This window comes from Malaclemys terrapin, chromosome 3, assembly GCF_027887155.1.
Source record: "Malaclemys terrapin pileata isolate rMalTer1 chromosome 3, rMalTer1.hap1, whole genome shotgun sequence".
In the NCBI taxonomy this organism is placed as follows: domain Eukaryota; kingdom Metazoa; phylum Chordata; order Testudines; family Emydidae; genus Malaclemys; species Malaclemys terrapin.
The window spans coordinates 7,288,742-7,311,561 of NC_071507.1; positions in this window are offsets into that span (position 1 = coordinate 7,288,742).

Consider the following 22,820-nt stretch of genomic DNA (forward strand, 5'->3'; position numbering starts at 1 on the left):
ATTTCATTGCAACTACCACATCCCATGGCAGTGTGGTTGGAGACGTTTTAGCTTGCTTGATTACTGTAGGAAGCCTCACCACCCATTCTCCTTGGAGAAATACTTGTTCCACTTGCTACCCTTTCTGCTTGATCTAAATCCATCCAAGAAATTAAATTGGTCACCTGTTTCTCCTCAATTCCAGCCAGAGAGCATCCCAACAACAATCTAGTACAATAAGCCAGAACAGATTCCCCTTCCTTCTGGTACGTCAACAAAATGGATCTCCTTAATTCAAAGGGGGTCAGAAAATATCAGGCTATCTTCCAGATAGCACCGTCTCTGTTATCTTTGCTTAACTCTGCCTCAATTTCTGCCAACAATGTCGTTCCTTCCCGAGGGCCAGCACACGATATTATCAATTCTCTTAAAACTCTAAGATCTAGATGTTTTCTAACCATGTATCCCAACAGCCAAGACAAACATGTTTTTTTTAGTCAAAGAACCCAATTGTTTAGCCAGTGTCTGTTTTTCAGTTTCAGTCAGAGGACGAATTATTTCCTCTTGTATTTGCTGTGGAGGTTGAGGTATTTGCACTTCCACTACTGGCTGGGTTACCGGAGGCATTGGAAGGGGCTCCTCTTCCTCTTCCACCTGAACATTTATTCTTTCCGCTAAGCCCTGACATGTATGGGTTAAAGCTGTTATCTGCTGCGCCTCAGTTACGTTCTGTGCTACAGCAGTTTGCAGGTTCTGTTTCAGGTTTTCATTTTGCAATTTTAATTTTTCCAATTTCTGTTCTCAACTTTCTCGCTGATGTTCCAAAACGTCTCGCTCCTTTACAAGCTTATTTACAGCACGATCCAGATCACAACTGACTTGTGCTGCTGTTTGGGCTTTCTTAGGCGTGTAACCCTTCTGCTACTCCAACAACAAGCTGTCCAAACCTTTCTCACGCAGTGTGGGGACTGCATTAGACTCCTAGCATGCACATACCTGTCTTAGTAAGCACTTATTCATCGTACCCAGAGACTTCGGGGCATCCCCTTGTCCTCCGAGGTAAACCCACCTTGATTGTGCTTGTGGAACATCATTGGCTTTAAGATAACACTCATACAACCCTGCAAACCTGTGTGTTTCTCCTCTCTCAATATACTGGTTCCAAGCTGTATTTAACCCCCGGTTCCCCGGCACCATACACTGTCTAAAAACAATATTTTCACTTAGCTTACCAGAATATTCTGGTTCCAAGCTATATTTCCCCGGTTCCCAGCACCACACAATGCTTTAAGGCAATATATTGATTCTTTTATCTTGGCTTACCAGTTCAGAAACCCCTGACTTTTCCCACTATCACGGTAACCATCCTCTGCTACCAATGATTAAATGGATCTTTAATGGCCCATGGCTGGGCGGATCCAACGTGGGAATGTCAAAGATGGAGACTGTGGAGAAACTCGATTCTGCCTTTGCTAGAAGATGTATATATTGTAGTGTTGGATCCTGTTAAATGACAAGAGTTTCAAGGGCCACCATGTCCCTAGGCAGACTCCACATCATATATCTGAAACACAAGTTGAATAATTGCTGTCAAAATAAATCTCACACCAAACATCCCTGAGTCCTCCATCATGAGCAAATGCTGAAAAGGTTTCAAAAGTGTGTGTGTGTGTGTGTGTGTGTGTGTGTGTGTGTGTGTGTGTGTAGGGAGTCAATACTCTAAAGAGATCAATTAAATGTAACCCATTTGGGACATATATTTTTAAAATGTGTGTTGCTAGTTATGTGTCATGGATCTGCAGTTTCCAGAGATGCAGGGCCAGCTCTGGCTTTTTTGCCGCCCCAGGCAAAAAAGCCTCCGGCCGCCCCACCCCAGCGCAGCAGGGGAGGGCGGCTGGAGCCCCAGGGGGGGGGGCAGCTGGAGCCCCGGCTGGGGCTCCGCTCTCCCCGGTGGCCAGAGCGCCAGGGGGAAGGCGGTGAGCCTGCCACAGCTCCACTCTCCCCGGTGGCCAGAGCGCCAGGGGGAGGGCGGCGAACCCGCCGCGGCTCCGCTCTCCCCGGCGGCCGGAGCCGGAGCACCGCGCGCCCCCCTCCAGGAGCCGCACCAAGCACAAGCTTCGTGGGCTGGTGCCTGGAGCCGGCCCTGCAGAGATGGCACCCGGCATATGTGGTGCTGTGCATTCCCTAGGATGCTGGGCATTGCACTTTGCAGAGCTGTCAGCAATTACCATAATCCCCGGAGTTGGGACACACAAAAATATCCTTGTTATGCAATTCCTCCATCAGCTGGGGCACATTGCTGCTGAATGCTGGGTGGGACATATTGGGGTGAAGATCCCTGGATGTGCTGATGAAGAACCTTGGTCCAAGTCCAATGCTGTTTCTCTTCTCAGTTTCCACCCTTCATTCTCAGACTGCGTTGCCTGCTCCCTAAGGCCCAGATTTTTAAAAGCATTCAGGCGTAGCTATGCTCAGCCTTGCATCGTCTATCTAATTTAGGAGCCCACCTCTCATTTTCAAAAGTGCTTTCGGCCGTTAGAAGCTTAGAACCTATTGACTTTCAATGGGACAAAACTTTCCTCAATCTCCTTCCAGCCCAGACAGTGCGGGAGTGTGCTCCATTCCAGGGGGAGTCCCTCCTAAGGGAAAGAAGAGGGCCTGAGAGCACAAAGACAATGCTCTAGAGCAGGTATTTTTGAAATACGGGTGTAAGAGTAGGCACCTCAATAACAGTGGCCTGGTTTTCATGGGTGCTCAGCACCAAAACTTGCACAGACAGCAGGGGGAGCAGCTGGTGCTGAGCGCGTCTAGAAATCAAGTCACTGGTTAGGTCTGGAATTTTCAAAGGGGCCTCAGGGATTAAGACACCCCAATCTCATTGAAAGTCAGGGAAAATGTAGCATCTAACTCTCCTAGGCTCCATTGAACATCGCAGACTAGATCCTACAATATGGCTTGAAGGGCTTGATCCAAAGGCCACTGAAGTTGATGGCAGTCGTTCCACTGACTTCAGTGAGGTTTGGAGCAGGCCCCAGGAGCCTGCCTTTAGCCACCCTGCTTTGCAACTGTTGGCCTGTATTTTTCCAACAAGCCTTGTCGACAGCTGAGCATCTATTTCCAATATGCTCTTGTTTAATAACTTCAGCACTTTAAGAGCCTCCGCAGGTCTTTGGAGTTCTCTCTTCAGGTCTCCTCCTCGGTGTTGCTTTCTTGAGCTCATCAAGGTAAATGTCATGTGTAGAAGTTTCACATCTCAAATTAGCAGTGAGAGAGCTCTTCCTGTGCGGTTTCTGCTGGAACAGCTACGATCAAATCATCCTTCCGCTCTCTGCTGGGCCCCTGAGATCCAGACAGTCCGACTGGAAGACACGCATTGCTAGAGCCGGATTCTGACCTCACTTACACCAGGGTAAATCAGGAGTGAGACAAGGGAGTCACTCCCGTGTAAAGCAGATGTGGGAGGAGGATCAGAGCCTGGCTCCGCCCCCTGCCACGCCCATCAGGATTCATAAACAGCAGCGGGGCTGATACTTCACTCAGAGCTCTATTCCGGAACACCGGCCTCAGCTCACAGACCTCCAGACGCACACTCAGGTATCCCTCCCGGGCGCTGTCATGGATTGTAGTTTGATAATGGGTGTTTGCTGTAGCTGGGACTGACCTATTCTATTTCAGGTGACTGAATATTTCAAGTAAGAAAACCCAGAGAATTTTGGTAGGATATTGGAGATGAGGGAAGACTGGTCATCGGCTAACAGGAAGATTTTTACTTCTGGGAAGGAGGTTGGCGTAGCCCTTTATAATTGAACAGTGCATGGGCAGGTTTGGCTGTTGTTGTAGGGTGGACAGGAGGCATTGGCAGCTGGAAGCAATATTCCCTAACTTTCCTTTAGTATGGAGAGCACTTTACAGATTAAAACTTTAAGCCCAAAAACACAGAATATGCACACACAGAGCGGGGAAAAGGTAGTGGAAATCAGAAAATCTTTCTGATTAATGACCTCACTATACATACAAAGTGATGGGGTCTAATTTAGTTGTTACCACTCAAGAAAGATCTTGGTGTCATCGTAGATAGTTTTCTGTAACCATCTGCTCAGTGCGCTGTGGCAGTCAAAAAAGCTAACTATGTTAGGAACATTAGGAAAGGGATTGATAATATGACAAAATATTATAATGCTTACATATAAATCCATAGTATGCCCACAGCTTGAATAGTACGTGCAGTTCTGCGCCCCCCCATCTTGAAAAAGGCATATTAGAATAGAAAAAGGTACAGAAAAGGGCAATAAATATGATCACGGGTATGAAACAGCTTTCATATGCGGAGAAATTAAAAAGCCTGTGGGGCTGTTTGGAAAAAAGAGCCGACTCTGGGGGGATATGCTAGAGGTCTATAAAATGACGAATGATGTGGAGAAAGTGACTCAGATAGTGTTATTTACCTTTTCACATAACGTGAAACTTAAGGGTCACCTGATGAAATTAAAGGGCAGCAGGTTGAAATCAAACCAAAGGAAGTATTTCTTCACACAATGCACAATCAACTTGTAAGGGATGTTGTGAAGGCCAAAAGAATAACTGGGTTCAAAGAAGTATTAGAGACGTTCATGAAGGATATGCCCATCAACGGCTATTAGCCAAGATGGTCAGGGTTGCATCCCTATCTCTGGGTGTCCCTAAATCTCTGACTGCCAGAAGCTGGGGCTGGACAGCAGGGATGTCAATAATTGCTCTGTTCTGTTCATTTCCTCTGAAGCATCTGGCACCGGCCACTGTCGGAAGACAGGACACTGGGCTGGGTGGACCATTGGTCTGACCAAGTATGGCAATTTTTTATGTTTGTATGTCTATTCCATAATTTTTGTTCATCTCAGTCTACCCAGATACTACAAATCATTGTATTGTTTAAATCCTTTCACCAAAAGCTTCTGCACCTGCCTTTATGATCTATTTTATAGACCCGCCTGCATTTCATCAACGCTCATCCAACCACTGAAGCTGAGTCTAAAATGTCTATCCCTATTGCCCCACCTGAAATGGGTGAGCAGGAGGACCCAAAATTTCAATCCTCTTCTGAACATCAGACCCAAAAGCCCGAGAATGCTGGAAGCAAAGGTACTGCATGTAACAAATATGGGACTATGGAGAAATGTGACTAGAAACCTAGCTTGTGCAAACAGGCAGAGCTCCATTGAAGTAAATTGTGCTGCACCCACCACCCATTTGCACTCCACTTTCACCCGTTGAGGATCAGCTCCATCCAGCTTCCAGTCAACGGAAGTTAAGTTGGAACATTTTTTTTCCAACAGGGCGGTTGGTCTCGGTCTTTTAGAGTTTGGTGCCGCCCAAATAAACTCCAATGTGACCTTCGTTTCTCAGGCATCTCTTTGCTCATCTTCTTTGTGTTCATGTCATTCTCTCTGTGCTAGATTCTCCCACTCCATCGCCCCCCTGGTCGCCAATGGCAGTCGTGCTCGGCGTCCTCTCATTGTGCCTGCTTTTGCTGATAGCAGCGAGAATCTTTGGTGCCAAGCGTAAGTACTGGCCGGAAAAATCACTAGGGGCTTCAGCCAGAAACCGTTGGCTTTACCCTGGCTATACCACTGATGTGCTGCATAACTCGGGCAGGTCATTAATCTCACTATATCTCAAATTGCTCATCTGTAAAGTGGATAATAATAATAGGCTACGTACATAGGACCTGATCCTGCAGTCCTTATTCATGAGAGAAGCCCCATTGACTCGAATGGAACTCTCTGGAATAATGAACCCAGTTTTAAGAGGGAGGTAATCTTAGATCAGTTTATATCAGCGGAAGCACTGAATGGGGCTGAAAATATGGAGGGGATGCTTCCTTTCTCCTTTCAGTCCCTGTTACATTGCTCTGCCTACTTGGGAGGGTGTTATCCTACCAGGCAAGGTATCAACTGCCTAGTCTTCAGTTTCTTCTACAAATATCTAATATAATATTTAACACCCATTAGGTGTCGTTCAAGGGCTTCCAAGTCTGTTTTCTATTCTCCTGGGAGGAGATTAGTTTGTGTCTTTGGATAAAAAAAAGTCTGATTTAGAGAAAAAAGCTGATTTAGCAGAGCAGAATTTTAACGAAACTCGGGAAAACTCAGCTGATTTGGAGATAAGGGAGGCGAGTGCTATAAGCCTTGTTTGGTGCTTATTAAACAGAATATGGGGTTTCCTAGGAATAATGGGAAATGCTACCAAGTTCAAGAATGGATGGATGCTTGGTTTCCCCGAGGTTTATACAGGTGGGAAACCGTTTGCTAATAAGATATGTTCCTTTAACTCTAATGGACGTTTTAATCTTCCCTTTAAAATTCCTGCAGTCTGTAATCAGAGTTTTTCCTCATTAACCTCAGCAAGACCTTTCCCATGTACGTTGATTGTTGCTTTTGGTATCACCAACCAGTCGTGAAAGACTAATGAGAAACATCTGACAACATTTGTTTTTAAAAAATTCCACGTATTCCCAGGTGTTTCTAAGAACACACAAGCTCAGAGAAAGAGACGCTGCTGTTCCTTTGTAGAGCTGACATTTTTATCTCGCTTTTAAAGCGTGGGTCTTGTTCCCTTCTAAACGTTTGGCTTAGCGAGGATGGTAAATATTATTCTATTTTATTAATATTCTGGGAAAGCCAAGATCTTCCTTTCCTCAGAGATAACGCTGAAGCGAGCACCGCAGTTGAATGATCTATGTCATTACAAAAAAAAGAGGATTATTTTAAAAAGCCAGGCGTTTTGTAAGGGATATAAACCCACACGCTTCAGGGCGTAAACTAACCTCTACTAGTGGCGGGCGTCACGGGGTGCACATTGCGCCCCGTCGTATTCAGCCCCTCGGCCCCGCTCCTCACAGACTCTGGGACACTCCAAGCTGGTGCAACAACCGTGTTCTTTATTTGTGTCCGTGTCCCACCACCAGTTTCCTACTATATACAGGCTATTTACAGTGGCTTGGCCTAACACAGGCCTGGTCAACAACAGAGTAGCAGGCTCCTACCTCTCCCTGAGCCTCCCTTCCCTCCTGGTCTCCACCCCCGCCTTTCCACTCACTTCCTCCCAGCCTTATAGCTCCTGCCTGGCAGGTGTAGTCAGTGATTAGGCAAACCTAGGCTGTTTACCCAGCCCCAGTTCATTTCCCCTGATTGGGGCTGGGGTGGCAGGATCTGACTGAGGCTTCCCCAGTAGTGCCCTGCCATGTGGGATTAAGCAGACATGCCATAATTGTCTGCTGCAGTTTCTTGCACCTTTCTCTGAAGCATCTGGGTCCAGCCACTGTGGGAGGCCAGTTACTGGATCAGATTAGAGGGATCCTGGCTCTGAGCCAGTCTGGCGGTCCCTGTGTTCCCATTTCACTTGTTTCTTAATGTTCCTGTACGTAGCACTTTTCACAAGCCCTGTTAATTTACAAACTAGCAATAGGAGTCTCTTTTCTGTTACTCTAGAGCGATTGCCTTAGATGGTCTTTTTAGTTTGTTATTGAGACGGGAATTTTAAGGTGTTGCTGTATTCATTTATTATCCAGCCAAGGTGGTTCGGCCATCTTGTTCCCCCGGCTCTTTTTCAGTATGTTTATTGGCTTGATTGGAAGAGCTTTTCTTCTTCTTGGAATCCAGCTATTTGCTTGGATGCATTTGGAAATCATAAAGAGTAAATTAAAGAAATGCTCCAGTCTCCTCTGATTCAGCTGGCGTGATGCAGTGACAATTGACAGTGGGGCTTGGCTGAGACTTAGGGTACATCTACCTTGTCATAGGGTGGTGTGATTGCAGCACCTGTCGACGTGCCCGAGCTCAGTAGCTCAAGTAACAATAGCAGTGAAGCTGCGGCTGCTCAGGTGGTGGCACGGGCCAGCCCTTCCTCCCTGGGATCCTAGGTACGTACGCATGCAGCCAGCACCCAGGCTTCCATGGCTTCACTGCTGTTGTTATTCAAGCTAGCTAGATCAAAGCTAACTGCGGTAGTGAGGGGGGATTTGATAGCAGCCTTCAACTACCTGAAGGGGGGTTCCCAAAGAGGATGGAGCTCGGCTGGTCTCAGTGGTGGCAGATGACAGAACAAGGAGTAATAGTCTCAAGTTGCAGTGGGGGAGGTTTAGGTTGGATATTAGGAAAAACTTTTTCACTCTGAGGGTGGTGAAGCACTGGAATGGGTTACCTAGGGAGGTGGTGGAATCTCCATCCTTAGAAGGTTTTAAGGCCTGGCTTGACAAAGCCCTGACTGAGATGATTTAGTTGGGGTTGGCCTTGCTTTGAGCAGGGGCTTGGACTAGATACCTCCTGAGGTCTCTTGCAACCCTGACCTTCTATGATTCCATGTCTTCGCCTGCTGCGCCTCCCAATTGCACAGAGGCTGAGACTAATATCAGGGCAATGCTGAAAGGTTGGAGGAAGCAACAAGATGAAATGTTGGAGATGACTTTGGCTCCTTGGACTGGAGATCCAACTTGCTGTTCATCACACATTTAACTAGGAGGGAGCTGGAGGCAGGGCAACTTCAAGGAGGGGCCCTCGCCTGGGGAACTTGCTTCCCTCCTTGGTCTGACAGAAGTGGAATCTCTTGTCTTTTGGGGGCGTGCTGGACATGCCATAGGCTCTTGCAGGATTTTGAGAAGGGGAGAGGGTGGGTTAGGAAGGGAGGGAGAGGCAGGGGTGAGGATAGACGAGCTGGGGGAGGACTAGCTAGTAATGCAGGGATGGTTTATTCTGTAGATTGTATAAATATCTGTATATTGTACCTGACTCAGAATGAGGAACAGGCCCAGTTTAAAACATAAATAACGAGAAAGGGATGTGGAATCATGTCTGTTCTTCACAGGGACGTTGAAGAGCATAATTAATTTATATTAGGCAGAATGCTTTGAAATCCTCTCTCTATATGCGCTCTCTAAGTGCACACTATTATACAGGGACATAGCACTGGGACCATCAAATTCAGTCCCCCGCTATCACAGGCAACCCCATCATATGATCGCATTCATCAACTAATCAAGTTCCACCTTAAAACTAGTTAGGTTCATATTCTTGTTTAATTAATGAAATGAAAATCGTCCTGATCGGGGATGGATACGCTTTGTTTTGCAAAGTTGACAGTTTTAAAAAATACTTTGAAGACAGCAAAAACCAAAATCAGATCAAATCAAATCAGCGGTGTTAAATGTATCACTCTTTTGGGTCGTATGCAGTAACGTTTGTTACATTGATTTGTAACACTGAATTGTCATTTTGGAGCCTGGTTTTTTAAGAGCTAAGCACCTACTAGCTCCCATTAAAATAGCATTTGAATGGCTCTTCATTTCACAGACTAGGCATTATTTAAAAGACTATTCATGTAAAATTAAACACATGCACCAGTGTTTTCCAGATCAGGTTCTAAATCAGTCATGTGTCCTCAGACACAGAAAAAACTCTGGAGAGAGTGCATTCTTGACATTGTTTCAAGCTCTGAAAGGAATCTGGAATATTAAGTGTATCACTCTTGGTATTGCCATACTCAATGGACAGCTGCTCTCCGAAGCCATTGTTATTTTAAAATAAAATTGTTCTGTCCTTTTCAGTCATTTTATTGAGCAGACAACAGGAAAATTTAATCCAACAGCTGGAAAACCTTACCCAGCAGTTGAACATTTGCCAAGCCCAGAATGCAAACGCCTCAGAGACTCTGCAGCGTCTGACACAGGAGAGAGGTAAATTGTGTAGTAGAACCTGATGTCTCCTTAGGAAAGCTTTATAGTTGTAGAGCGGTTGAATTTGCAATTTACCAGCCTACCATTCAACAGCAATTTGATTGTAAATCCCATAATAATTGAAGCAAAGAACACTTGTGGGTAAATGATAAAGGAGGATAAACTCCGCTTTCCTGACTTGGCAAGCTGATGATTTGGCTGGTGGCGGGTCTCCAAATCCCCAGCCACAACAGGTTGCACCATTTATGTAGAGATGCAATAGAGTAATGGCATGTGTTTGGTTTTTTGAGGACATAAAAGCAACCCTTGTCCAGAGAGGTGGATACATCAGGGACAAGCCTCTTACCTCTTTTCCGATGAAAACGTCTCTTGGCAAAGATGTAACTCCTTTTGCTCCTCTCAAGAGTCCAGGTTTCTTAAGATTGATGGCAAGGAAGAGCTGGTAAAAATGAGTCTCTTTTTAAACACTGGTGGAAACAAATGGATCAGAATTAGGGCCTTGAGCCTCCATGAATAAATCAGGAGAAATATCATGATATTCCTATCAAACTGGGTAAATGAAAGGAGGATTATGGACTACCTTGTGGCCTCGCTAGCACCATGGCACTTCCATTACAGTGCCTGCTACCCATCTCACAGGGAGGCAGAAGCAGAACTCAGAGAGAGGCTACTTCCCCCGGGGGATGGGAGGGACTAAAACAGGGTAGGAAGGGGGTGGAGCCTAGGCTACATCCTCGCAATGTACTAGCTGGTACAGCTGTGACTGACCATCTGGCAGTTTATTCCCTCCTTACAGCAGTGGAGGGAGCAGGAAGGAGACCGATTTCCCAAGTCACAGTCTCTTCCCAGGCTGTTGAAGGGGTAGCACAACATGTTGCTCCTTACGCTGGGCAGATTGTAATGTCACACTCTACCCCCATGTTTGTATTGTCTACTGTGTTCATTGGAAAATAGTTCCCAATGATAGAAAGATACCTTATGTGAAGGCATAAATAGTGGCACGAAAGGGGCAGAGTTAAGGTTGTTTTGGGGGCATTTAGCGACTGAGTGCTTGAATCCCCAACCTGGATTTTGCATTAAAGTTATTGGATTATATTGAGTTTCCAGCTTCAGGCCACAACTTCAAAGCTCTGCCGCTGCCTTTGGCTGCCGAACAATACAGTCACCGTCAGCTACCCAGCCATCATTCGAGGGCTGAGATTGAGAAATGTAGGAAAAAATCTAAACCGGCCGCATATGTCCAAGAAAAGTACATTAATGAGTCTGATTCTCACTTACATTAAGGTCCTTTTACTCCATTCTAGCAGCATAAAGGGATGCTAAAGTGTATGTAATATGTAATTTGTGCCCACTTGAAGGCCTCTTTACATTGATGAAATGGTGTAAAATGCCTTCGTGTAAACAAGAATCAGAGCCTTTTAAATCAAAATCAACTGTAGCTATCAGGGCCGGCTCCAGGCACCAGCAAAGGAAGCAGGTGCCTGGGGCGGCCAATAGAAAGGGGCGGCAGTCTGTCTGTGGTTGGGGCGGCACGTCTAGGTCTGTGGCGGCAATTCGGCAGCGGGTCCTTCAGTGCCTCGCTTCCTCTTCAGCGGCACTTCGGCAGCAGCTCAATTGCTCGGCCCAGTCGGGCTTTGCTTTTTTCTTCTTCACCCGCTTGGGGTGGCAAAAAAGCTGGAGCCGGCCCTGGTAGCTATTTTCTTCAAACTAGGCCTTTTGTTTAGCTCTTCTGTGATTGCACTGATCTAGGAAATGAGCCATGTATGAATAAAATCTATTCAAGCACCTTGAATTCATGTGGGCAAAAGTCCTTATTAGGAAATAGCAGGGACATAGATACGTTTTTCAACCTTGTTTAACATAGACATGGCTACATGGATTTTGCTGAAATGTTCCATTTATTAAGAAAAAATTAAAAAAGGCAGCTCTGAGCTGAGATTCAGCCTGGCGACCTTCAGCCCCCTGGAGTTTGTTTGAGGAAGTTCTGGGCAGCTTATAGAGCAGCTTAATATAGTGGGAGCGCAAGCCAACCTCAGCTATTGCGCTCATATCTAGACTAGTCCAGTGTGCTGGGAATCGGGGATACTCTACTGATCTATTCCTTCACACCGGAGGGAATTTAGGGTCTTTCTTTATTCTCATGCAGGATTTCATAAAAAAAGCATCCTATCAATATGTTGAAGATCGCCAAGGCCTTCCCTATTATTTCCCTTACTGGATTGGATTATCGTACGAGCCCAGCACGAAGAAATGGGTCTGGATGGATGGCGTGGCTCTGTCCTCTGGCCTGTAAGTCTCTGGCACTAGGACATCCTCTGTGATGAGCCAAAGTGTAGCGCTAACACCTCTGTGGGCTCTGCCATGGAACTGTGAGCCTCCAACGTGTCCATCAGCACATTTCCCACCACCCCTCCCCACCTTGAGAGCACCGTTGCCTGACTGCAGCCCCCCAGTTGTGGGGAGCTTGCAAGTGTATTTAATCACCAAAGTGCTCTTCGGGTAGGTCTGCACTGCAGTTAGACACCAGTGGCTGGCCCGTGCCAGCTGAGTCGGGCTCAGGGGCGGTTTAATTTTGGGGTAGCTGTTCCGACTCAGGCTGCAGCTTGAGCGTAGCTGTCTACACCTCAAACAAACAGCCCCACGACCCCAGGTCAGCTGCAGGTGTCTAACTTCTGGGCTGATTATCTGCCACTAGGGGCCCTCCGTTAAGGTCAGCTTCCATGGATAGAAACCCAGGAACAAGCCAAGCCATCGGCTCACCATCTATAAGGCACCTTTGGATGTTTCAGTACGAAAGGGGCTAAGAAGGCCTGGGGAGAGAAATGTGCCCTGATCCCCATTCCCTGGGATAAGGTAACAGGAAGTTCTTAGGGGCTTGAAGGCAGTTGGGGGTCGATGGTGGTGGGTGTCATTCTGTGACTGCACTATAATTATAATAATGCCATTTAACTTCCACTATCAGCGGTGGTAAATGTGCCGATTCAGCATTATTCGTAGTCTGCCTACAGGCCTCCCCCTAGAAGAGATGACTTAGTTCCCGTCTAGGCTCATGTTCTGCTGCCCTGTGTCAGTGTCTGGGGCCCCAGACACCATCATAGAGCCTGTATGGAACCCCTGCCTTCTGTTTTGCAGGTTTCACATCCCAGGAGGCTCCAGTGACAATTTTCAGAGTGGAGCTTGTGCCTATTTCCAAGGAGGGAATGCGAAAGCCGGGAACTGCGGAGAAAATCGATTCTGTATTTGTGAGAAGACAAGGGTGGCAACAGATCAACTAGGCTGAGCCCTCAAACAAATCACCCAGCAGGGAGTGAAGGACTAGACTCAGCAGCAGACAGGGGAACGTGGAGCTGCAGAGAGACAATAGGTCTGAGCGCGTCACACTCGCCTCTAATTTGTAAACATGCTTACAGAAGTACAAATGAATTTGTATCACAAAGAGAGGTAGATTCAGCCTTTCAGAGTGCAATACAGCAATTTTAGCCAATAGACACACACCTTGGGAATGTTCATCTGCCAATCAGATTGCTCCCACTGGCCCGAATTACCAGTGTCCCATTAAGAACTATTTTCACAGTTCAACTTCTCAGTAACCAGTTTTTCAATTTGTTGGCCCAACCCAAAAAGTAAAAATAAGTCAGGAGGCCAAGAAAACCACTTCATTCGTTTTTTTAAAACCTTTTCAAACACATAAAACTGAGGCAAAATTTGAAATGAAGTCATTTGTATCAAACAATAAATTTCAGATTTTTTTCTTTCCCACTGGAACAATTTGGCAAAGCGAACACAAGTTCATAAAATGTTAGTCAACCTCAATCTACATTTTGCAGCTGAAAAAAAAGTTAGACAAAAAAAATTTCATCCAGTTCTAATTACATGCTAGCATGTTAGTTTCCAGCTGGTAACAACATGAAAAATGCAAAGCAGTGAATGATTTCTCCTTGGGTCCCCTGTGTTATCACTAGTTGTGTGTTGACTAAGATCTACCTCTTTCAGCGACCAATTTCTGCTTCTTGCGTTTCAGTGATGCTATAATACTATGTTTGCATCACCACCTAATCGCCTCTCATCGGCTGTTTGACGGGATGGCATGTGGAGCCATGAGGACAAAACTTAAGTCATCAGAAACTTAGGGTCTGTACAGGTCTATTCACAGTTCCTTGCGCTGTGTTATTACTGTGCTAAGTCTGAGGTAATGAATTGAAACAATTGTTAATGAAATCATACACAAAACAGCCCTGAGCACTTCTGCATGCACTTTGTTTTTATTAGATGTATGTGAATAGTGAGGATAAGACAAATTTAGCATTCAGAATAAATCAAATTAGCCTGTTTAAGAATAGATTCTCCAAAGACAGTTAGCTGGCTACATCACATTTGGCATAAATAAAAGGTAATTTAACAATGCTAGCGTGGCCTGATTTTTAGATCCAAAAGTCTGGGACACCTCTCCAGAGACAGGAGGGGAGGTGCTGGTGAACCCCATGGGAGGGTTTTGGTATTGGGGTACCGTTGTGTTTGCATGCAGCAGTTTTGAAAGCTGGTGAGGGAACCTGGCTTCAGTTCATGTCACTGGAAGAGTAGATGGACATTAGACAGTGCACATCATGAGATGGGTGAGGGCTTCATGCTTAGGTGAGGGATAACTGGGGAAGCAGGTCACTGGGAGTGGAGGTATGTGCTCTTGCTTTTCCTGCCTCACATACCCCCTCTTCCAGTCCTGCACCCTGCCCATTGCTTTGCTTGGAACTGTCTCTATACTGGGTCAGAAAACCCTTTCTCCCTTTCTGAAGAGCCCCATTTATGTCTGTGTCTTCATGAGCAGCCCCTATCCCCACGGTGTGTCTACGCTGCAATCAGACACCCGCGGCTGGCCCATGCCAGCTGATTTGGGCTGAGGGGCTGTTGAATTGCGGTGTAGACATTTGCACTCAGGCTGCAGCCTGAGCTCTGGGACCTTCCCACTCACAGGGTGCCAGCCTGAGCCCAAACATCTACACTGCAATTAAGCAGCCCCTTAGCCCAAGTCAGCTGGCACGGGCCAGCCTGGGATGTCTGATTGCAGTGTACAGCGGGCAGATGGAGTGAAAGCAGAGAGACCGGGGGTCAGATCCACACCTGGGATCAACCTGTGTATGGTCTCCAGTGGAGTTACACCGATTTACACCAGCTGGGGATCTGGCTCCATGTCTTTATCAAGGAGCCAGGATCTCTGCTCAGTGTTTGCTTCTTGCTCCCTGGTGTTGGACATCAGCGTTTCACGGGTCCCACTTTGGCTTTGAGTTAAACACTGAGGGAAGCGTGGGAGTGAGAGAAGCGGAGCCGCTCCTGCTTGCTATTTTCGGCACGGCTGCACAAACAGGTTAACTGCATCCATTGTATGGGGAGAGCGGTTTGCAGAGGAAACAGTGACCGATGTCAGCCAACCCCTCTCACCTCACCTCGAAAGTCCCTCTTCATTGAGCACTTTAGGTAGCGGCAACGTAGCTAAAATTTGCAGCATGAAGCTAAATGTGTCCAGCACTGGTTGAGCTGCACCACTTGTTGCTGATTGTTTTCAATAATATGCAGAAGTGGAAATAGACCATGAACTGCTGGAAGCCAGAAACCATTTTGCAAAGAACTGCCTCAACTTCAGAAAGACCACGAAACTGCACACTCAGAAGGTTATTTATATGGCCTCTGTCATCACAGCATCTGAGCCCTGCAATGCCTCTAGTGGATTTTCCCCTCAGGGGAAGTAGGAAACTACTGTTGTAGTTTTAGGAACCGAAACCCAGAGAGAGTAAGGTCCAGATCCGCATAGCTATCGAGGTGCCTAACTCTCATGGATTTCAGTGGGAGTTAGGTACCAAAAATACCACTGGGCATCCGGGCTTAAGTGACTTGCCCAAGGGAGTCTGTTGTTCAGGAACTGAACCTGCATGCCCTGAGTTCTAGTCCAAGGCCTTACCCACTAACATCCTGCCAGTTAGACGGAAATACAAGCCCCCCAAAAGGAGAGTCTTACAGACGACATGGCTTCCAGCGTTCTCTTAAATAGTGAAAGCAAATGGTTGCAGACAGCGCGGTTTGGCGTAAGTATTCCACAAGCACTAGCCCTTGATAGGACAAAAATTGGACAAGCGCCACAAAAATGACCCAACCTTACCAAAGCCAGAAAAATGGCCACAGAGACCATACACTGAGTGGAAAAGTCAGTCCAAATAGCTGAGAACTTGATGAAACAAAAGCCTTGGCAGATTCAAGGGCACCGGGGCAATACAAACAAATAATAAAATGTCCCCAAATGCATTCTCAAAAAATATTAAATAGTCCAATCCAGCCTGCCAGCCTTCAAACTCTGTTGGATATAAATAATGAGACCCCAGCAGCCACCTCAAAAGTCACAGCTCAGAGCAGTGGCACCTAGTTGTATGTGAGCTATACACAACACCTGTGCCTGGACCAATAAGAAAAGCGGATAAAAACCCTCCTGAGCACCTGGGGTAAAGGCAGAAAGGGAGAGGTATTGCCATGGCTGTCCAGACACATCACAAAAAGACAGACAGTCTCTGCCTCAAGGTAGAACCACAATCTGAGTGGTTCACCAAAACAACAGCTGAGAAGCGATTAGAATACAGTGGGTAAGTACCATCAAAGAGAGAAAATATCAGGCACGAACGGGCTGTTTAATCCAGCAGAGACAGGCATACCAAGATCCAGTGGCTGGAAGCTGAAGCCAGACAAATAAGGCACAAAATGTTTAATAGTGACAGTGACTGACCACTGGAGCAAATGACTGGGGAAGTGATGGCTTCTCCATCTCGAGGTCTTCAAGTCACAACCAGGTGCCTTCCAGGCCAAACTTAAGTTATCGAGCTCAACTCAGGGGTAACTGGGCGAAATATAACGTCCTTTGGTGCACAGGAGGTCAGCTTACCGAGCAAAGGTGATGCTACTAGGCGTGTTCAAAGCCCTCCATCAATGGAAGGACTTCTATGGACGTTGGATCAGGGCCCTGTACAAATCACAAGGTTCCTCAGTTCCGCTATTGTAATGCACAGGATGCAAACGAAGCAAATCCAGACACTGTGGGAAATCTGCTCTAGCTAGGGTGACCAGACTTCCCGACGGGGACGGTCCCAAGTTTGAGGAGTTTGTCCCACGTCCCGACCGAAGTACGGTTGGGATGCCATTTGTCCCGGTATTTTGTTTCGGGCTTGATTTCTTTATTTATTTTAAACTCACCAGTCCGGGTCTTCGGCGGCAATTTGGTGGCGGGTCCTTCAGTCATTGACGGTCTTCGGCGGCATTTCGGCAGCAGGTGCTTCTGTCTTTGGCGGCAAGGTTTATTACCCACCGCCGAAGACCGTCAGCGACTGAAGGAACCTCCGCTGAATTGCCGCTGAAGACCCGGAGGGGTGAGTGTAACAATTATAAAGGCGCCCGCCCCCGCAGCGGTCCCGATATTTTCCACTTATCTGGTCACCCTAGCTCTAGCATCTGGTCCCTAGTTGTCCAAAACAGATGAGGGAAAGAGTGGGGTTAAAAATAAAGGGGATGGAGGAGCTGTGGTCGGCTTGGGCTGGGGGGGAGGGACTGGGTCAATTCAGCTGTTATCTGAACTAAGGAGGAGGAGGAGGAGATGAAGCTGTTGGGGGCAGGGAGCATCATTTCATTATATTGTTGCCCCCTTTGACTTGAGCAGTTAACTAAAAATTCAGGGTCTGGCAGGATGTTCCCATTAGGAGGAAAAACTGATGATGAAGTTGGGTGTTTCTATGATGCAATCCTGTTTATTTATTTAAAAAATAATGTACAAAGTCCTGTTTTCCTGAACACAGCAGGAATCAAAAACAAGAGACAACATTTTTGCCCAGAATTTGAAGCCCCTTTCTAGACAGCACTATGCCCAAAAGCTCCCTTAGCTATTCTCAGGGCCACATTCCCAGGGCTTTTTCTGACTGGGTCTTTGGCTTTTTCACTCTGAGCCCTCGCGCAGGAGGAAAAAGGGGAAGAAAAAGATTTGCTGCAAGACTTAACACCGAGGCAGAACCAATCACTGATTAGTGTGTGTCCCCCAATCAGGTGCCCCACAGCTCACTTTTTGAAAAAGTCACTTGGGCTGTAGGTATCAGGGGCGTGTCAGAGGGAGGGGCGGGGAAGGGGTTTGGAGAGAACATAGCACTTACAGGTGGGGTTAGATAGTGTGGGCTGCATGGGGTGAGGGAAGGCTTAATAAATATCACAATGAACAAGGGGGCAGGTTGTGCCACCAGCATCCTCAAAGAAAAAGTGGTCCATTAATTTAGCAGAAAAGACCCGTGGGCTGCAACCAGTCCCCAAACCCTAAAGTCACTAATTTTAAGCAAAATTGGGGGGCGGGGGTCATTTTCACCTCTGAACTTACTTCCATCTGGGACTGGAAATGCTGAAATACGATGGAAAAAAAGCTCTTGCAATGTTTCCAAAATGGCTGCTAGAAGAAAGTACCAGAAGTCTCCAGACAAAACCTGTTTAGATAGGATCTCTAATAGGTGAAGATATGTACGGATTTTCAACTGCCAGAGAGTGCCACTGCCTAATTAAACAATCAGATACATATTGCAGGGCAAAGAGAAGCCTATGAAAGCCCTGGATTTTTGATGAATACCTTGGCGCTGTTGGCCAATTTGAGTCCATTGCTAATCATTATGAACTTGTTTTCCAATGACATTTTGTCCTTTGGCTTGGTGTGTAATTTAGGAGAAACAATACTGCAGATTACTTTCATCTTTTCCATTAAGCAATATATGAAGTGTTTTTTCCCCCAACTCTCAGTGGAGGTTTCACTATCAAAACGGATCCAAGTTCTGTAGCAGTTGTTTTCAGTGAACCCATGAACGTTAGAGGTGGTCAGAGACTCGGGAATAAGTGTGAATGACATAATAAAGAACACAGCAATAATTAGTCCCTTATGCTACATTTTTAGATGTTCTGGCAAAATAACCCTCTGACTAGCACTAACAATCTCAACACTTTCTGACGAAAATTAGAAGTGCTTCTCGAAACTAGAGTCAAATCTCTATCAATTGACCAGAAGGTGTAATACCTCTTAAAGGCCAGATTTGGTAGCTGTGCTTGTAATAAACAGTGCGTTAGAATAATGCCACTGAAATCAACTGGCTATTTTGTGGCATAAGATACCACCCTTGTAAATAAGGGTGTCAAAACCTGGTCCTAAAAGGAGGCCCATTTACTACTGGGTTGTTAATAGAGCTGGTCCGGTATTTTCTGATCAGATGTTTTTTCATTGGAAAATGTTGATTTGTTGAAATGAAACTTTTGCAGGAAAGGATTTTTCTTTTTAGACAAGTCTCCTGATTAGAAAAATGTTGGGGAAAAAATTCCAAAGTCAAACAAACTTCCTTTTTTGACATTTTCAGAATGAATATTGTGTGTCTATTCAAAATGACTTTAAAATTTTAGTTAATTTATACTTTTTAAAATAAATTTAATTTTTTTAAAGGTCAAAATTGAAACAAAACATTTCAAGTGACCTGATCTGAATTATTATTTTTTGGATTAGTTTGTGAAAATGTTTGCAATGTTAACTTTTCATCCCATTTCAGGACAGGAAAATGGACTGAACTCTCAAAATCTCTTCTGGGATGGGAAATCTATTTCCAGCCCAACCGTAGTAGCTAGATCACACACAAATCCTCTTGTGCCTTTACAGTCTGCTATGGCTAAGGGCTGGCAGTGCAACAATGCAGGAAGCAATTTTGCCTCAGGGAATCATGATTCCTTTGCTGCTCCCCCTTGTTCTGACAGGGAGTGGAGGGAACAGTAATTTACTAATGGCCCTGATGAGCAGCAGACTATAATCCTGCCTCTATCCCTACTATGGTCTCAGAACAACTCCTGGCTCTGCCCCAAAACACATGTATGACCATGGTCAAGTAACTTAATGGGCCTGTCTTCATTCCCCCCATCTGTAACATTAGGATAATAATCCTTTCTCCCCGTTACCCCTTCGTTTGTCTCTTGCTGGTTTAGATTGTAACTTTGTGGGTGCAGGGACTGTCTCTCGCTACGTGTATGTACAGTGCCTAGCACACTGGGGCACTGATCTTGGTTGGCATCAGTATGATCTTATAATAATCACCACCACATGCATAGGCACATATTCAGGTGCGAATCTAGGCAGTTAGCAGGTTAAGATTCACCTGTAATTAACCATGTGCTCTATAGCTATGACAAACGTTCTTAGCCAACCATGCCCTTAAACTGCTGTTGAAAAATAAAAACCCTGATGGAAGAAACCATATCAAATTAGAGATCAACCAAACAAGATGGGGTTTTTGTTTTTGTTTTTTAAAGACCCCTCTTAAAATATAAGGTGAAGTCCTGGTTCCACTGAAGTGAACAGCAATTCTGCAATTGATTTCTGTGGGGCCAGCATTTCACCTCATTTCATTAATAAACCAGATAGCATTAAAACTATGTACAGACATCAAGCTGCAGTGGACAGTCTGTAGTTGGTGATTTAGGCATATGTGGAACATATCATAGGATCAGGATCTTGGAGTGCATGCTTCGATTTTATTCCTGGCAATAATAATATATCAGGCTAATGGTCCGAGTGAAGACACATTGCTTGAGGATATTTATTGAACTATTTTCCTTTCCCCATTTTTAAGGACTTTTTGTAGAGGGCAGGGGTTGGTATTGGGGTAGAAAGTGGTTGGAATAATAAGGTAGAAAATATTCTACAGCAACATTGAGGGCTATATCTAATGTTTATTGCATTGCCAGCAGAAAACCTGATCTTTGTTGGACTTGTTTTCTCGCTACAGATTTGGCAGGCTAAAATAATCAGACATTTTCAGAAAGTTATGGGCTTCATTCTCCTCTCATTTACCCTGAGTTTAGCCCAGTGTCAGTGGAGTTACACTGGCATAAAAACTAGTGTAAGGCCAGGTCTACACACTACAAACTTACTTTGCTACAACTACATAGCTCTCGCATGTGAAAAATCCCCCCTCCCCCCCCGGCCCCCAAACAAGTGATGCAGTTATACCAACCTAACCCTCCAGTATAGACAGCACTGGGGCTTCTCCCATAGACATAGCTACCACCTCTCACAGAAGACCATTAACTACACCAACAGGAACACCTCTTCTGTTGGCAAAGTGGTGTCTTTACTAAAGCACTACAGCATTTTAGGTGTAGACCTGTCCTAAGTGAAGGAGACAGTCTGGGCCAGATTTTTAAAGGTATTTAAAGATAAAGGTACAGATAGACAGGTAGTGGGATTTTCAAAACACCAAGGCACCACACCTACTTCAGCCAAGCATAATTGACTCTACGGTGCAAGGCCCTGCGGCGTGAGGCTCAGTGACTTCTAGCTACAGGTTTTAACTTGTAACAGAACAGCAGAGGGCAGCAGATAACATTCTAGCACAGATTGTTCACACAGGGCTTGCAAATCCTTCAAGTCACGGAGGAGGAAAAAGTAATTAATCAGTACCACATAAATAAGCCTAACTAATCAGTCTGGCAGCTGAGCTAGTTAAAATGAGAGCAAGCCCCTTGTACAGACCCCCTTATCTCAGTTTAAAAGTGTTATTTCCCTGAGGTTTCTAAAGGGTGGCAGGAACTAGACTGGGACAGGAGTGAAGTTCCACAAACTGTTAGTCTCTAAGGTGCCACAAGTACTCCTGTTCTTTTTGCGGATACAGACTGACACGGCTGCTACTTTGAAACAAACTGCCTGTGTGACTACAGGCAAATTACTGAGGGCTAGATCCTCGAGGTATCCCTAACTCCCATTGAAGTCAATGAGAGTTAGGCACCTCAATGCCTTTGAGGATCTGGGCTGCCTTTGTCTTTATTCCCAGCTGAGGAACTATGTCCCCCCCCATGGGGGTTTTGTGTGATGGTTCATGGATGACTACGAGGCGCTCAGACACTATGGTGATGAGGGTTATACAGGAACCTAAATAGCTTTGACTCTCTGCAAGGAGTCAGCCTATTTCCAAATAAGGCCCTCAAAGCAAAAGAAGAGAGTGTCTGCACAATGGAGATGCGCCGCTTAAACAAATCCATTCCCAAGGGTACTAAAACGGGGGCAATGTTATCAAGTGGGTGAAGCCTTAGTGATGTCTCTGGTAACTCAACATGCATCACACAGAGTGGATCATCCTGAGTTAAGCCAGAGCTATGAGCCCTCTCTCTTTAGTCTAAGTATCGCATACATGGCTTGGCTTTCCTGAATTATGCACACCGTTTACGTCAAAAGTCCTTGTACAAAAACCCTCTAAAAACAAGACGCCAAGCAAGAGGTGCTTGACGATACAGACACGCCTACCTTTTGCACAGGCATTTTACTACTGGAGCATGCTGACTTCACTACGAGGAGGAGAAGCTGTACAGCGTCCCTTGCACAGAACTGCTACGCAATGAACGGCAGGAGACCGATGAACGTTAGGGTGAAAACCTGGCTCCACTAAAGAAAGTGGCAGAACTTCAATGGGCCCAGGATCTCACCCTTAGAAATAGAATATTTATATATCTTTGTTTATAATTCAGTGCTGTTCCCCAGCATTCTAGACTGATAGTTCTTGGATATAATTCACGGCCTTTATTTTCTACTGCAGTTACACTACATCCTTCCTGCACCAATACTGGTGCATAGGACAGAAGCTCGGCTTTTCCATTCCTAACATTTGCTGCTGCCGCCACCTCCATCTGCTCTATGGTCTTAGGATGGACTGTTTTGTCCTCCCTGCTGAGGGGTTCTTCTTGGGTGCCCTCATTTCCTTACACCATTTGGTTTCCTCTGAGTACATGCTCCATGCTTTGGGGGGGTGGGTCACAGACAGGGGTCTGGCTATTAAATGGGTTCCATCACACCGCAGAAGGCTTTCCCCACAGAATAATGCATCTCTTCTTCGACTGTTATGGTCAGCAAAATCATCCTTTCCTTTTGGGTATTCTGACAATGCTTCTGCTGGTGAAGAGGGGTCCCTTTTCCCCCAAACTTCATTGATCCACTATCAGTTTCATTCACATGATGGTTGCTTTTAGCATTTCTGTTGTAATTTGATCATCTCCCGCCGTGTTATTTTTCAGCTTCTTGACTGCAGCTAGTATTTCTGATGTGTCAAGTTGA